General features: G+C 42.8%; 1 protein-coding gene across 3 annotated transcripts in view; it reads left to right on the forward strand.

Moving 5' to 3' along the window:
- Positions 1–2211: 2211 nt before the first annotated feature.
- Positions 2212–15420, forward strand: part of CPQ (carboxypeptidase Q) — a 449400-nt gene continuing 436191 nt past the window's right edge. For all 3 annotated transcript variants that reach the window (XM_032316614.1, XM_032316615.1, XM_032316616.1), the window contains exons 1-2: positions 2212–2327; positions 12566–12701. The gene's annotated coding sequence lies outside the window, so the exon portion shown is untranslated. The remainder of the gene's footprint in view (positions 2328–12565; positions 12702–15420) is intronic.

Below are 15420 nucleotides of genomic sequence, written 5' to 3' on the forward strand. Positions count from 1 at the left end.
GAATGCTGACCCTGCACCTTACTAGTTGTGTGATTTGACTTCTCTAATCCTCAATGTCCTGCTTGGTAAAGCGGAAATAATAATAATAATAATAATAATAATAATAATAATAGTGACAATAATAATACCACGTAGCTCAGAGGGTTGATAAAAATTCACAGTTAATGCATGAAAAGTCTTAGTTAGCATAGAGCACTCAATAAATATTAAGCTATTATTACTATTACCTTACGAGATGAACTTTGAATGAGAAGGACTTTGCTCAGCACTAAAGGAATAACGTGAGAAAAGACCCAGGAATTGAAAAGCATCTGACACAGTTAAAGAACAGCAAGTCAGTGCCAGCTGATCATCACTGCCAGTTGGTGAACTGTTCCATAATGAGATAAATATAGATATTGAGAGTAAATATTCAGAAGTTAGAAGAAAACAAAAACAAATTGATGGAGGAATTTTATACTTGTATACTTGTTGTATACTCATAATGAAAACTGTGGCTTGTAGTTTTTGTGCCTTGTTTCTACTTTTTCGAGCAAGATTTTGAAGATTGATTAATTGAGAGAGAGAATGTGAGCAAGCTGAGGGGCGGGGAATGGTAGAGCGAGAGGGAGAAAATCCTCAAGCAGACTCCCTGCTTAGTGGGGAGCCCAAGTTGGGGGGCAGATTCTCATGACCCCTGAGATCATGACCAGAGCCAGAATCAGGAGTCCACTCACTTAACCCACTGAGCAGGTGACCCTGTAGCAAGTTTTTAATGTATCTAACAAAAATAACAGTCCATGACTGATTAGAAGTAATAAAACTTGTCGTTTGCCCCAGATAGTCTGAGAAAAAAGTAATTCAGTGAGTCTGGATATAGCACCAAGAGATGAACCTGCAAGAGTGGGCCAGGATCACATTGGGGAACTTCTTGGAAACTTGAATGTCTCTAAGTTCATACTTTATTCCGTGGGCAACAGGGTTAACAAAAGTTGACAGAGATTAGTAACTGAGGGTTATGCATATATAGGTAAATGGACATTGCACGTTTTATACTTTCTCCCCCAGGGAGCATGTGGTTTTTCTCTTTTTTTTATTTAAAAGATTTTTTTTTTTTTTTTTCTGGTTAAGAGGAGAGACCTGAATTGCTCCGTGTTTCACAAAGATAACTGTTTGTATTTGATAAGAGTGTGGTTAAACAAAGAAATTAAAATTTATCAAAACACAAAACGTTGAAAATACTTGAGCACACACTCTGTGACCAGGAATGCATGGGACTTGTTGAGATAACTACACCAGGTGATCTGATGAGTGTCTTTTGTTCTGGGGCACCCTCCTACAAATAATGCATAAATTGATAGAATCGACTCTTCTGTATCTCCCAGCTTGGGTCATGTCCTCCATGACCATCACCACCGCCTCTCTAGCAATCCTATACTGAGCCAAATGGGAGAAAAACGACATTTTTTTGTTTATTTATTTATTTTTTTAAGATTTTATTTATTTGCCAGAGTGGAGGGGAGGGAGAGAGAGAGAGAGAGAGAGAGAGAGAACACACAGGCAGGGGGAGAGGCAGGCAGAGGGAGAAGCAGACTCCCTACTGAGCAGGAAACCCTGTGCGGGGCTCCATCCCAGAACCCTGGGATCCTGACCAGAGCCAAAGGCAGGTGCTTAACGACTGAGCCACCCCGGCCTCCGGAGAATAAAAAACGGTTTAAGAATCAGTGTCCGGCATCAAAGCATGGGATTTCCAGACTTCCTTTTGCCAGGCTCAGAGACAGACCCTAACCTGTTATGTTCTTTCAGCCTCACTGCCCCGTCCTTCCCCTAGCTGCACAGCCACTCATTCAAGCACATGTCACCTCTGCCAAGTGCTTCCCCTGACCTGAGGCTACACACTTTCGGAAACACTCTCCTGAGTCTCCCCCATCCCTCCATAAACAAGCAAGGGCCAGGGGCCGAGGGCCCAGCGAGTAACCCAATTTTCCGACGGGCGCAGGAACTAAGGTGAGCCCTCCAGTCACCTGAGCCTCAGGGGCCCCCTAGCGAGCCCCCGTGACCTCCCCCCCCACTCCGCCGCAGTCCCCTGTAGCCCAGCCCCCCCCCCCCCCCCCCCCCCCGGCTCCCGTGCCCCCCAGCCCCTCCAGCCCGCCCCGCCTGGCCTGGGCGCCGCGGCGCAGTGGGGGCAGGGCGGGGGCAGGGCCGCAGTCACTAGACGGCGCGGAGGGCTCCCGGCGGGCGCGTCCGGAGTGTGGCCACCGCCACCTGAAAGCGGGGCCGCGAGTCTGGCCCGGAGTACCGGGGTACCGCCGCCGCCGCCGCCCCCCACCCCCCGAGGGGCCCCACAGGTGCGTTCGCCGCAGCACCCCCGTGCCCGCTCGCGGCGGGGTCGAGGCCCGGGCTCTTCCCGCGGGCGGGCTGAGCGACTGCGGGCCGCAGGGATGGCTTTTTAAGTCGCTCCTGCGTGGGAGCGACTGGCGGGGGGGCAAGGGGGCTGGGACGCCACCGGAGACGGGCGGGCGGTGCGGCTTCCGTGACGAGGGCGGACCGGGCCCAGAAACGGGAAGCCGAGTGCCGGCGTCGGGAGGGAGGAGGACACGACGGAACGGCTGCGAGGGCGGCCGTGGCTGGGCCCGAGCGGCTCCCCCCTACCCCCCCGCCCTACGCGTCGGGGCCCAGCCCCAGGCCGCGGGGCTGCCCTACCCGCGACCTGGAACGGGCTCCCGGTTCCCCTAGGCCTCCGGACCCGCTTTAGCCGAGCTCCTCTGAAGTGTTTCTCTGCCTTTAGCTTGTGCTTTCGCTTTTGGGGTGCACGCCTAGGCTCCGCTCAGACTCCCGGTTTCCAGGAAGGCAGAACCTGTCTGGCTGGGGAGGGACTCGGGGGTACGCCCTAAGCAACTGAAGGGACGAGCCCGTGCCCAGGATAGAATTTCCTTGAGTAAGTGAATGAGTGCCCATGAAGGAAGGCAAATGCAGAGTGGAGGCAGTGAGGACCCAGGCTTACAGCTGGATGGTTTTCCAAAAAGTTGTGCTAGTGTTGCACTCATGTAAACCGAGCCATTCACTTGCAAGGAGCTTTATTTTTTGCTGTTTTTAAAGAAAATAAGCACCAGAAGCGCCCCCTCATATTCCCAGTTTGGGTAGATTTTTGTAAATGTGTTGCTTGAGGTATGCCTAGTCTTTTTCTTGCTTGTGTTTTGTTTTCTGCTGCGGACTTTTGAAGAATCCTTGTCACTGTAATAGTATTTACTGTATTCCTGAAAGATAAGGGTAAAATCAAAAGGTAGAAATACATGACTTAGCTTTTAGAAACTTGTTTGTCAAATCAGACATTTCTCTTGAATTCAAGTTGGGGAAGAATCTTGTTTGTTTTCCTGAGATAGGTACTAGCTGATTTGTGAGTGACTGAATGTAGCCCAGAGAGGAAAACGACTTTTATCTCTGCAGATGCTTTGGAAGTAACATAGGCTGAGACCGCTTTAATACTATTGGTCACCACATCAGCCCTGCAGGTTTCCAGACTTGAGTTCCAGAAAAGCTAGATGACTTTGGACTTGGCATTTGATCTTTTTAGGTCTCAGTTTCTTAATCTCCCAAGATGAGGGAGGGTTGGTGAATTACCTTCCTGAATTAGATTTCTAGGATTCTCTTTCATCAGTGGCTAAAGGTGAGATATAGTCCATGACTTCATGGAATTCAGCTCACTTCAGCCTATCTGTTCAGGATTCTGTAGAATCTTGGCCCTACTTTCTTCTCTGCAAATTACAGCTCATTCCTTATTCTTCTCCACATCTGCTGAAAAAGAATCTGGGAGCTCAAGAAGAGAATAATAGACTCCGGGCTGGTAGGGAGAAGGAGAGGCAAGATTTTCCTCCGCATTGCCGGAGGCTCCTGGGTCTGGGTCTAGCTTGTTTCCAATGCAGCACAGCCTGACAGTGCCATATATCTCCAGTGTATCTGGGGAATTGTATCACTATTAATTTGCATGCATTTGAAATTAGTTATTATAGATCACAACATTTTGGAGCTGGAAGGGCCTTAGAGATTTTTTTTAATAGCACTTAAAAAGTCATTTTACAAACATATTAAAATATTTTTTGCATGCTACATTTAACAAATACAAAGTCCCAAACGTGTTAAGTAAAAGAAAATTAATGTTACCTACTTCAGTTACTTCAAGTCTGTTGGGAGAAATGGGTCCAAAAGTGGTACTTGGTGAAAAAGACCAACTTTCTTGAACTCTTTTCCCAAAGAGCCATTTATGAGGTCATGTGTTGTTCAGGCATGGACTTTAACAAAAGTTGATATTTATAGGGCACTGACCATGCGGCAAGCGCTGTTATCTTTAGTCTTTTTACTTATATTGCCCCATTTAATCCTTACTACAAACCCAAGAGCTAGGTACTATTGCCATCCCCACTCAACCTTCCTAAACAGAAACTGCTTGGAAAATGGGAAAGTCAAGTACTCAAATTATAGACAGTTGGAGGCACGGTTTCTGCCAGAAGCATAGGCAATCTCTGCTAAGAGAGTCTGTGTGATGTTAGAAAATGAGGTCTCTATGTATGTTTGGGATATGTATACATAAGTCTGGGGCATTGTGGGTAAATGGATTTGGGGTGGGAGCTTAGGGGGGGAATGATTAAGACTGAATTATAGAGAATCAGTTGCTATATCATTTTGAAAATTACTGAATTCTGTTGGGACTCTGGTAGACTCTGATACTTTGACCTAAATGCATATGCATCCTCGTTTTAAACATGTTCAGATTTAACCAATTTAAGGAGTGTAAAATGGGTGACATCAAGAGCTAGCATCAGCTTAAGAGCTTTGAACTGTGAGTATAGAGATTATTATTTCCTGTGCTAGCTTTGTGTCCTTGTTTAGGCTTTGCCTCCCAGCCTCCTTTATAAGAACAACTCCTATTACAGAAAAAGTACAATGACTATATTCCTGTAATCTAGGGACAAGAATGTAGCACCGTTATAAGTAATTGACGAGAGCAAGGGAGGGAAAAGAAGGGCCCGTAAAATAAGTGGGAAATTGTTTTGTTCCGTCTTTGTCAGTCAAGTTTAGCTTCATGGAAGGCAGAGACCTATCGTGGCTGCTTGAAAAACTAAGAGAAGATGCCAGTTTGATTTAGCTCAGGAGGCTGAAACTTTCTGCCCGGAAGGCTGGTGTGATAGAATAGACCTTCCCATTGCTCACAATATTATGAAAAAAACATTAAAGCAACAATTTTTATTACTTGCCCTGGAGCTACAGCTTTAAAATGTGCTTTCTTCTCCCCTTACCCTCCCTAAACCACTTAGCTTTTAAAAACAAACAGCCCATTCATGTGTTTGATTCAGTCAGATTATTAGTCCTTTCTCTTTATTCCTGGGCCCTGTTTCTTTAATGCAGCCAAGAAGTAGGACCCATGTGCTTCTAGGTCTCTGGAATATTTCTTTAGTTATTATTTTATTTAGCACATGTTCATTTCAGTGGCCATTTATTGAGTGTATACTGTGTGCCAGATTAAGGTGAACAACATACTGAGTTTAATTAGCAAAGTGACCATTCCACAGATAATTACATCACAGGGTGATGTTACAGTGGGGGCATTCATTCTCCTAGCAAAGACATATGGATAGAGATGGGGAAGACTTCAGAGGGCGGGTGAGTTTTGAACTTGATTTTGGAGGCTGAGGGCCAAGAGGAGGGGAAAGGATATTCATTCCAAGCAGAGAGAACCACGTTGGTAAGGACTGGGAGGCAGCGGGTATGAGCATGGCCCTCCCAGAGAGAGGGGAGGGGAGTTCTATGTGGCTGCAGTAGAGAGGTCTTGTGAGAGTGGGGCCATGTTATCTTGACTTTTTCACAGCATGGATCACCTGTTTCAGAGTTTTTTCCAAGCAGAATTTTTACTAAAGGAGTTTTATGATTGGATTTTCTTTCGAGAATAGCTCCAGCAGTAATGCTTTGGGGGACCTGGAGATGGAAAAGCCAGGAGGCTGGAAGACCATGAGGATGCCGTTGCTATGAAATAGGGCAAGGGTCTAAACTAACACAGGTTTGAAGGATATTCAGGTAGTAGAGAAGGCGGGATTTAATGACCGGCTGGATATGGGAAATAAGGGCGAAAATAATGCGGAGGTTTGGGATTTGCTTGGCTGCGAGAGTGGGAATGTCACTGAAGAGACTAATATGAGAAGAGGAGGTTTTAGGAGAAAGACCGTGAGTGGAGGCAACTGTGGAACAGCCAGGAGGCTCCTGGCAAACAGCCTTGGCTGTGGCTGCACTGCCACATCATACAGTCGAGACCTGCCGAATGTCACCAAGGGTCCTCAGTCTGAAAAGAAAAATCAATTCGACAAATCTCTTAAAAAGAAGGATAAACAAAAACAAAAATAAAAATGCACTGGACTTGGCTAATGATCCCTGCCTCGTATTCCATGTGTTTGTTGGAACTCCAATTCTTATGTAAGTTCCAGGGAAGGAAAAGAAGCTGGACACTCAGAGCATAAGGGATTACTATGAGCCATCAGAAGAAACCCAAATAGAGCGACTAGACAGGAGTGGCTCAGAGGAACAAAGATAAGCAAACTGCAGGAGTGTAGCCAGGAGGACAGATCTCTGTTCACACAGGTGTAGGGAGACTTGGAATACAGAGAAGAAATATGAGCTGGCTCTTCCAAATAACGGTACTTCTTTAATGGTAAGAATATCACACGCTTTGGTTTCTTCTCTTACTGAGCTTGTCAGGAAGAGACAAATAGGAGATTGTTCCGAGGTGCTGGACCAAGGGTTTGATCTTTGCAGAGAAAGTGTTGGGAGGCTTTGAACTAAGGGAAGAATAAAAGAGGTAGAGTCAGATAGAATGAGAAGGGTAGTGATTAGGAGGAACTCTCTGAACATTTAATGAGTTCTCTGACAAATAGTTGTGACCAAAGAAAAAGGTAGATTGATACAACATTCTTTCAGTGTTGTGGCATTAGACTTGTTTGGAAAAAAGAATATATTAGCATTCCACCTGATATTTAAGAAGGATTTTTACATTTGATTGTTATATGAACCCTCAGAAGTAGGTGCAGCCAGGCACAATTACCTTTCTTTTAGAAACTACAAATCTGGGTATTAAGCAGACTGTAGATTGCCCTGGCTCCCCTGGCTGGCAAGAGCACCGAGCCTTCTGAATTCCACTCAACTGCTCTGTGTATTGTATTAGAGCCTTGCTTTGCCTTGAAACTCTGACCTTTTGTAGTGCGTCTCCCCGCACACCCCACTATGTTACATCATGTAAAAGTAAAGCAGGTGATATTTGAAGGCCAAAAAGCCAAGATATCTCAGGAGGGGGGCAGTGATAGGAAGCATCTTTAGCACCAATTCTGCTGTATACTGTGGGGATGGTCGTGAATGGTTGCATAGAATATCTGTGGAAATCTAATGAACTTTCACTGCGGTAGGAGAATCTACAATATGTCTTACGATTAAATCTTCCATGAGGCAAATAACTCCTTTAAAAAGTGAACAATTAATCACTACTTAATATATTGTCTAGAGAAATCCAGACTTTGAAATATGGGGTTTGCTTAAAGCAAGACACATCGATCGGCAGGACGCTATGTCTATGTTGATTGTATTATATGTTGAAGACTTTCTAACTTGAGTATCATGTATGGAAGAAACGGGGATCTGGAACTGGATCCATTAATCACTAAAGGCCTTTGCACATAATGATTTGCCGTTGAATCCTTTACTGCTTACAAAGCATGGACAAGTAGGACATTAGGTAGGGCGAAGCTCAACTGCCACTGCCCTGGTCTGATGGTGGGACGCATAAGAGGCAATCATGAGTGTAAATGGAAACAGAATGGGCCCACTTAGGGAAACCAGAGACTCTTATGGGCCTTGAATTCTATATCATTATTAAGATGAAATCAGGTATAATTCCAAGGAAAGAGTATTATACTAGATCTAGGTTGTTTTATGTTGATGAAAAATAAAAGCTGTAAGGAAAACAGAATAGTTGTGACTTTTTATGGGCCAGCATTTTAGAATACTTATCCTCAAAATATATAAAGGAAATGGTCAGAAGTGTGAGAGGACGACCAGTTTGTAGGAGTACCTTAAGGTTGGGATGCCTGGGAGGCTTAGATGGTTAAGGTTAAATGTGTGCCTTCAGCTCAGGTTGTGATCCTAGGGTCCTGGGATCGAGTCCTGCCTGCTTCTCTCTCTGCCTGCTGCTCTCCCTGCTTATGCGCTCTGTCTCTGACAAATAAATAAAATCTTAATAAAAAAAAAGGAATGTCTTAAGATCTGTTGTTAGATGGTAAATGAAGTAGACACAAAAGACAAATGATAAGATTTGAATAATGTAATTAATTAAGTTGAAGAATATAATTCACAAGGATGAACAGGGATATAAGAAGTTCCAATAATATGACACACTTAATAAGATAATATAATTATTTATATGTGAATATATATTTGTGTGATGTATATATGTACACATTATATCTCTCTTATTTTTATTATATATGTGTATACATATATTCTATTATTTGTGGAAAATTCTTTTCTTCCTTGGAACATTTATGAAAGGTTGTTGGAAAAAAGTCAAATGGAGATTGCAGTGAATTCTAGAGTCTTGCTGGCCTAGTGTCTCAGTCCTCTGGTTTAGCCCATGTTTTCAGTTAGCTTGGGAATAGGTTGAAATGACAGAAAGAAAATATCCTATCTCTTTCGTGATGCTGTCAAGGCACTCACATACTCATCTTCCACCTTTATATATATTCATCCTTTTTGTGCCCAGAACATCATTTTGAGATTCTGTTACCATGATCAAAATATATTGGGTCTGTGTTATCTATGACTAATCTGAAGATGCATTTGTTATATTTGATTAAGTGTTGTAAATCATTAATGCTATGTGTATTATATTGAAAAGTTTACCATCTCAAACATCTGGCTGTGCTTTTATAGGGTTTTTCTTTTTATTAGCTTTTCTGAGCTAAAGTTTACAGAAAACCAGGGGCCGTTGGAGAGTCACCAACCCTAGTTAAGTTCTTTGAGATGCAGAGGGCAAATCCTGGCAGTCTGCACTATTCTGACATTTCATTACCTACTCAGTCTAAATTTTAGGGTATCACTTAAATCAGTCAGTAGCGCCCATGTTCTCTGGAGTTTAATGGTGAAGCATATGGGTCAGTTTCCTGTGTTCAAATTTCAACTCTGCCACCAACACCTGTATGACCTTGGACCAATTACATAGGATCTCTATGCCTCATTTTCTTCATTTGTAACGTGAAGATAATAATTATAACTGCTTGTGTCCATGTCCTATTCCCTGGAACCTGTGAATGTGATAGATTATGTGGCAAAGGAAAAATAAGGTTGCAGATGGAAATAAGAGCGCTAATTATCTGACCCTGACAGTAGGAAGATCATCTTGGAATGTCTGGGTAGGCCCAATTACCAGTGGAAGAAGGTGCAGAAGAAGAGTCAGAGAGTTAGGGAGATGGGACTGTGGAAGACTGTCTAGGGAGATGCAATATTGTCTGCTTTGAAGATGGCGGAAGGAGGCCATGAGACAAGGAATGTGGGTGGCCACACGAAGCTGGGGAAGGACAAACGTTACCTGCTAGAGCCACTAAAAGGAATGCAGCCCTCCCACCACTTTGATTTTTTCCTGGTGGGTCCCGTGTTGGACTTCTGACCTACAGAACTGTAGTTTAAAAATTTATGATGTTTAACCCACCAGGTTTGTGGTAATTTGTTACAGCAGCAATAGAAAAATAGTGCATTTTCCTACAGGCTTGTTGTAGGCTTAAGAAATGTAAATATTTAGGACAGGCCTGCCACATGGTAAGTGCTCAGTCAATATCAGCCACTTTGTTATTTGTTTTATTAGTTATTAGTTGGTAGTTTAGTTTCCCTTCTGTCTTTGCTCCGTAGTCATACTTGTTTTATGATTATCCAAAATTGTTGGAATCCCCTGTGCCCTCAACCTGACCAGCACCGTGACCTGACGTGTTTCCCACTGTCATGGTAGTCCAGACTCAGTGTCCAGCAGTCTGTCCAAATGACCACATCGGTATCCTTACCAGTTTATGGCTCCGGTGGCTTCTGCTCCAGGTGAGTAGATCAGATCTGGGCTTTATCTGTCTCTTCAGCATTTCAGAGTGGTGGTTCACTCTGCATCTGTAGTTCCCTGCGAGGTCCCAGGAAAGTTGTTGGTTTTCAGTTTGTTTAGTTTCATTTGTTGTTGTGTAAGGACAGGACTGATGACTTTCAAGCTCTTATGTTTTGGGGCTGAAATCCGAAGTGAGGGCAATGATGTCCTTAACCTGTGGCTTTAAGGAGCTCCTTTGTACTCAAGAGATCTTCATCTCCACACTTGAATTCTCTCTGATTTCTCTTCTCTGGTTTTTAACTCATCAGTTGCATCCCCAAATATGCTCTCTCTGTGTTTTGTCCTGTGGTTAATGGGACCTCAATCAGTGGGATTGTAGGTAATGTGATGTGTCTGAAATACAGGGTACAGAACAGGCTCAAAAGGGAGTTAACCCTTTTCCTCATCCTCCAAAATTAATAAGCCAGCAAATGCTGTTTATGGCTATCAGTTACAGCTCCTAAATTTTTCTGTCTCCCCCTCTTACCATCCTTCCTGTCATTGCCCTAGTCATACCCCATATTGTCTCTTGCCTTTGCCAGGCAGAATCTTTTAAACCTCTTTATCCTCCACTCTGCCTCAAGAGTTGGATCATAGGCTGAATCATATTACTTCCCTTTTCAAAAGGCCTCAGGTTGGAGAAATTGCCTATGGAATAAAGTCTAAACACCTAGTATGGCATTTAAGATTCTTAAAAATCTGGGTGCATTCATGGTGTATTCACTTCCTGTGTTAGGTTGCTAGGGCTGCCATCACAAAATACACAGACTCGGGGACTTAAACAGCAGAAGGTTATTTTCTTGTGGTTCTGGAGGCAGGAGGTCTGGGATTAAGGTGCCGGCAGGTTTGGTTTCTTCCCAGGCCCTCTCCTTGACTTGCAGATGTTTTCTTCTTGCTGTTTCCTCACAAAAGCTTTTTTCTGTTCAACATATCCCTGGTCTATCTGTGTGTCTGAATTTTCTCTTCTTATAAGGTCCCCCGTCAGATTGTATCAGGGCCCACCTTTATGCCCCCATTTTAACTTAATGATCTCTTTAAAGGCCCTGCCTCCAAATATAGTTATTTTCTGGGGTACTGGGTTAGAACAGGACTTCTATGTATGCATTTTGGTGGTGGGGGTGGGGAGGGCACAGTTCAGCCTGTAACTCCTCCCGTATTTCTCCATTTATTCTGTATATATATGTATCCAGTCTCATGAGTGTACATCATGACCTGGGAAGAGTTTAAAAAATACTCATTCCTAGGTACCCCCTGACTGTAGGCCCTGAGTAAGTGTGAAAAGAGACTGGAAATACACTTGTTGTGTGTGCACGTGTGTGTATTTAAATTTCTTCCTAGTGCTTTATAACACCCCAGCTTCCCTAGACTTTTTACCATTTCTGGGGAATATATTATAAATGTTCAGACCTTTGCTCATCGTTGTTCTTTAATGAGAAACACCCTTCCCACTATATAGCAATGAAAATGAATCTATCCTCTAAGGTTGAGCTGAAATACCATCTTCTCTGTTATTTCTTCCTTATTCTCTCCTGTGATAATCCTGCTGTACTTTATCATTACTTTATTGTAAGTACATGAGAATTTATTTCCTTACGTATGACAGTCATTTGCCGTCCTCTTTCACTAGCTTCCTGAGGCCAGGGATGACATATTCCTTCTTTCTGTATATCGGAAATATTTGCAGTTGCTGTAGGCATGGTAGGTAATTAATCAATGTTTGTGGTATGAATAAGTGAATGAACTCATTAATAAACGATCACAATTTTTATGGCTTTTATACAGCGAAGACCATTGCATAAGAACTGAACTTATCAAATGCAAAACAAGTGGCAGGATTTTTATTTTTGACTAATTCTTGAAATAATTGCATCACCTAAGACCTGATTTCTGGGCAGGGATCTAGAGTCTGGCATTTTCTTTTTGTTAGTTTTTCAACAATGACTAAAACTTCAACACTATACTTTCTAGAGCTGGAGTAATCACTTCACAAATCACTTCTCCAAAGCCTTTTGACCCAGAGCAGGCAGTTGCAGAGATTGGCAGAAGAAGGACGGACCAGGATGGAAGGGGGAAGAAGGACTCTGCTTTGGAAACAGAGATAAGTCTGTGGATGTGGAAATTTACAAGGCTCAGGGAGCCCTGAGACATCTTTAGAAGCCGAGCCCAGCAGAAGAATGGGAGGCTGTGTGCTGGCTTGGCATTGGGGCCTGTCTGGCACAAACGACACTGTAAACAACTCTTCAAACATTTGCATCTGCATACATGACATTAGATTTTCAAAATGTCCAATTAAACACTTGTCAGTGGAAGAAATGTTTGTTTCTGCAGCTGACCTGGTGTCGGCCTGGCCTTTCTGATGGGGAAGCTCTTGAGCGGATAATGTTGCGAGCTCTTCCTTTCTGGACCTGATCTTGTCCCTCTTGTTTTGAACAGAATTCTTCTTGAATGCCATGGGACCTGTGCCAAACTGTGGACCAGGGGATTAGGTTAAGAAACTGAAGAAAAATATTGAGGCTGTGAGTGCTTCTCAAACCCAGGGAAACCTCCTCGGTGCTTTCATTTCTTTTGGGTAATTCTAAACACTTTGTGCTTGGAAATTTATAAAAGTGATGATGGCAGCTGAGAGAAAGAGAAAAGGGCAATGCTGCTATGTAGTGTTTTGTTTTTTAAATATCATTCTCCTAACGGCTGGATTAATTTTTTCAACATTTCAACAAGTGTCTTTTAAAGGATTGTGGTAGTGCTATTGTATGCGTCTGTGTGTACAGTGTACAGATGGATGTTCTGTCCTTTTTGATAGAACAGAGACGCTCAGCTGTAAGTTGCTGTGATTGGCCTGGCAGTGAAGGTTTTGGACCTATTACACAGAAACACAGAGCTAGAGAGGCAGGAAATAAGGGAGAAGAATTAAATTTAGAACACTTGTTAGAAAAGTTCGAGTTGTTTACGGAGATAGAGAGCTGTGTGACCTTAAGCAAATTTCCCAATACTGGCCTCAGTTTCCTAATCTGTAAAACAGGGGATATGCTACCCAAAACATCAAAGGTTATTGTCAAGATTAAATAAAATGATTGCTGTGAACTGCTTACAGTGGCCCTGCCACATTGTAAATGCTCAACAAACATTAAGTAATAATGAAATATTAACTCTTTAGAAAGAGGAAGTTGAAGCACTCCTGTGTGGTGAAGAGAAGGAACCAAAGAGTGGTAGAAAAATTAAATCACTGGTATAGTATGAACAGAGAATTTGGCTTTGCAAGGGAGGGTGTGTAGTTCTTTCACTGGCGCATGAGCTGAGAAGGGCTGTATAAAAGGATAGAAAAGTTTTGAGGTGAGGATGAAGAAAGCCTAGTCTCATCTCATGGTTGTAATATTGTATCCTGAGTTATGTGGAAGAGGAGATCTTTCACATGTGGAGAGGAGCATGTGGGGAATAAGGGTGGAATTTGGGGCTTAAGGAGAGTGGAAAAACTCTGTAGCAGCTGCAGTGGGGGAATTTGATAGGGGTCAGCTGAAGATAAATGTGAGAGGTGCCAAGCAATGCCGAACACCCGGCTGGGATCAGACAACCTTAGATTATAATGGAGACATATGGTATGATTAGGTAAATGTTGATGGTGGTATTACGGAGCAAGCAAGCACAGAGAAAATTCAAACTTAGTTTTGAGAAATAAGGTGGGTGAGGAAGAAAGGCAAAGGCAATATAGGGTGCTAATGAAAGCATTTTTGGAATCACCACCAAGTAAGTTTGTGAGCCAAGATTAATCTTTAATGGTGAGTTGGGTGGATAGAATTATAGTCAGACTGGAGATGAGGAGGTGTCTTCTGTGTTTGGGCTGCTGTAACAAAGTGTCATAGCCTGGGTGGCTTATAAACAATAGAAATTTATTTCTCACAGTTCTGGAGACTCGAAGTCTGAGATCATGGTGCAAGCATGGCTGGGAAGGACCTCTTCTGGGTTGCAGACTTCCAACCTCTCATTGTATCTTCAATATAACAAAAGAACTCTGTAGTATCACTTTTATAAGGGCACTGATCCCATCATTCATGAAGGCTCTAGCCTTATGACATAATGACCTTGCAAATGCCCCACCTCCTAGTACCATCATGTTAGGGTTAGGATTTCAACATTTGAATTTCCTCGGGGGACACATTCAGCCTGTTGCAGAAGACTCTTCACGTATCCAGCCCAAACCAGAATCTAGCTGCTACTCTGTGTTTCACATGTGCTGAATGATGGAGACACAAGGATGAAGGAAACACAATTCACTTTAAAAGCTCAAAAGCATTTATTGAGCTTCTACTACATACTGGACCGATAATCCATTTAACAGTGATCTTTCCCTTGAAAAACTTTTAAGGCTAGTGACATAATTTGGTTAATTTTGACTTAGGCTGGGGTAAACTTTGAAGGAGGTAAGCATAGGGTGCAGGGATATCATTGAAGAGGACATTCGGCACCACCTGTGAGAAGAGAAGTCAATTTAGGTATAGCATCCTGGAAATGATTGTACCTGAGCTGACTCAAGATGGTTGTAGGAGAGTGGGGGTGAAGAAAGTTAGAAAAGGAGAGGAAAAAGCAGAGTGAGGGGATTATTTTGGCCAGGGCAGATAAGAAAAGATTTCAAAGAGAAGGTGATAATTCAGATGTATTACATATAACATTATTGCTAAGTGAGAGAAATAAAGAAGATCAGAATTAAAGTGGTGAAAATGTTATTGGTAAGGACAAAAGGAAGAGATGTAAGAAGATAGAATAATGATATTTAGTGGCTGACTGAATAAATAGATGCTTTTGTACTCTTGAGCCTGAATGGTAGGGACAATTATGGTTTCATTCACAGAAAGAGGGAAATCCTCTTTCTAACTTAGAGATTTGGGGTAAGTTGATAAGTTTGGTGACGTTGAATCAGAACATTTGGTTGTAAGTGAAAGCAATCCATCTATAACTTCTACAGATTATAAAAAGAAACTTCAGGAATATAGCTGGCTTTAGACATGGCTAGATCCAGGACACAAATGATATAATATGGGCCCATCTCTATCCCAAATTGTCTATCTTTCAGCTTAGCTTGTCCTGTCCTGCTTGATTTCATTCTTCAGATAGGTTTTTGTGTATACAGTAGGCAAAATGGGTGCCTAAAGCTCCAGATTCACATCCTGACAATCTCAGTGGAAACAACATTTTTTTCCCCACATGTGAGCACTTTATTTTACCTTTTCTCAAGTATAATTTTAAAAATACAAGTTACTGCAAATGTTCAGTCTTCAATGTAGTCTGGTTGAGGG

This window comes from Mustela erminea, chromosome 16 (assembly GCF_009829155.1).
Source record: "Mustela erminea isolate mMusErm1 chromosome 16, mMusErm1.Pri, whole genome shotgun sequence".
In the NCBI taxonomy this organism is placed as follows: Eukaryota; Metazoa; Chordata; class Mammalia; order Carnivora; family Mustelidae; genus Mustela; species Mustela erminea.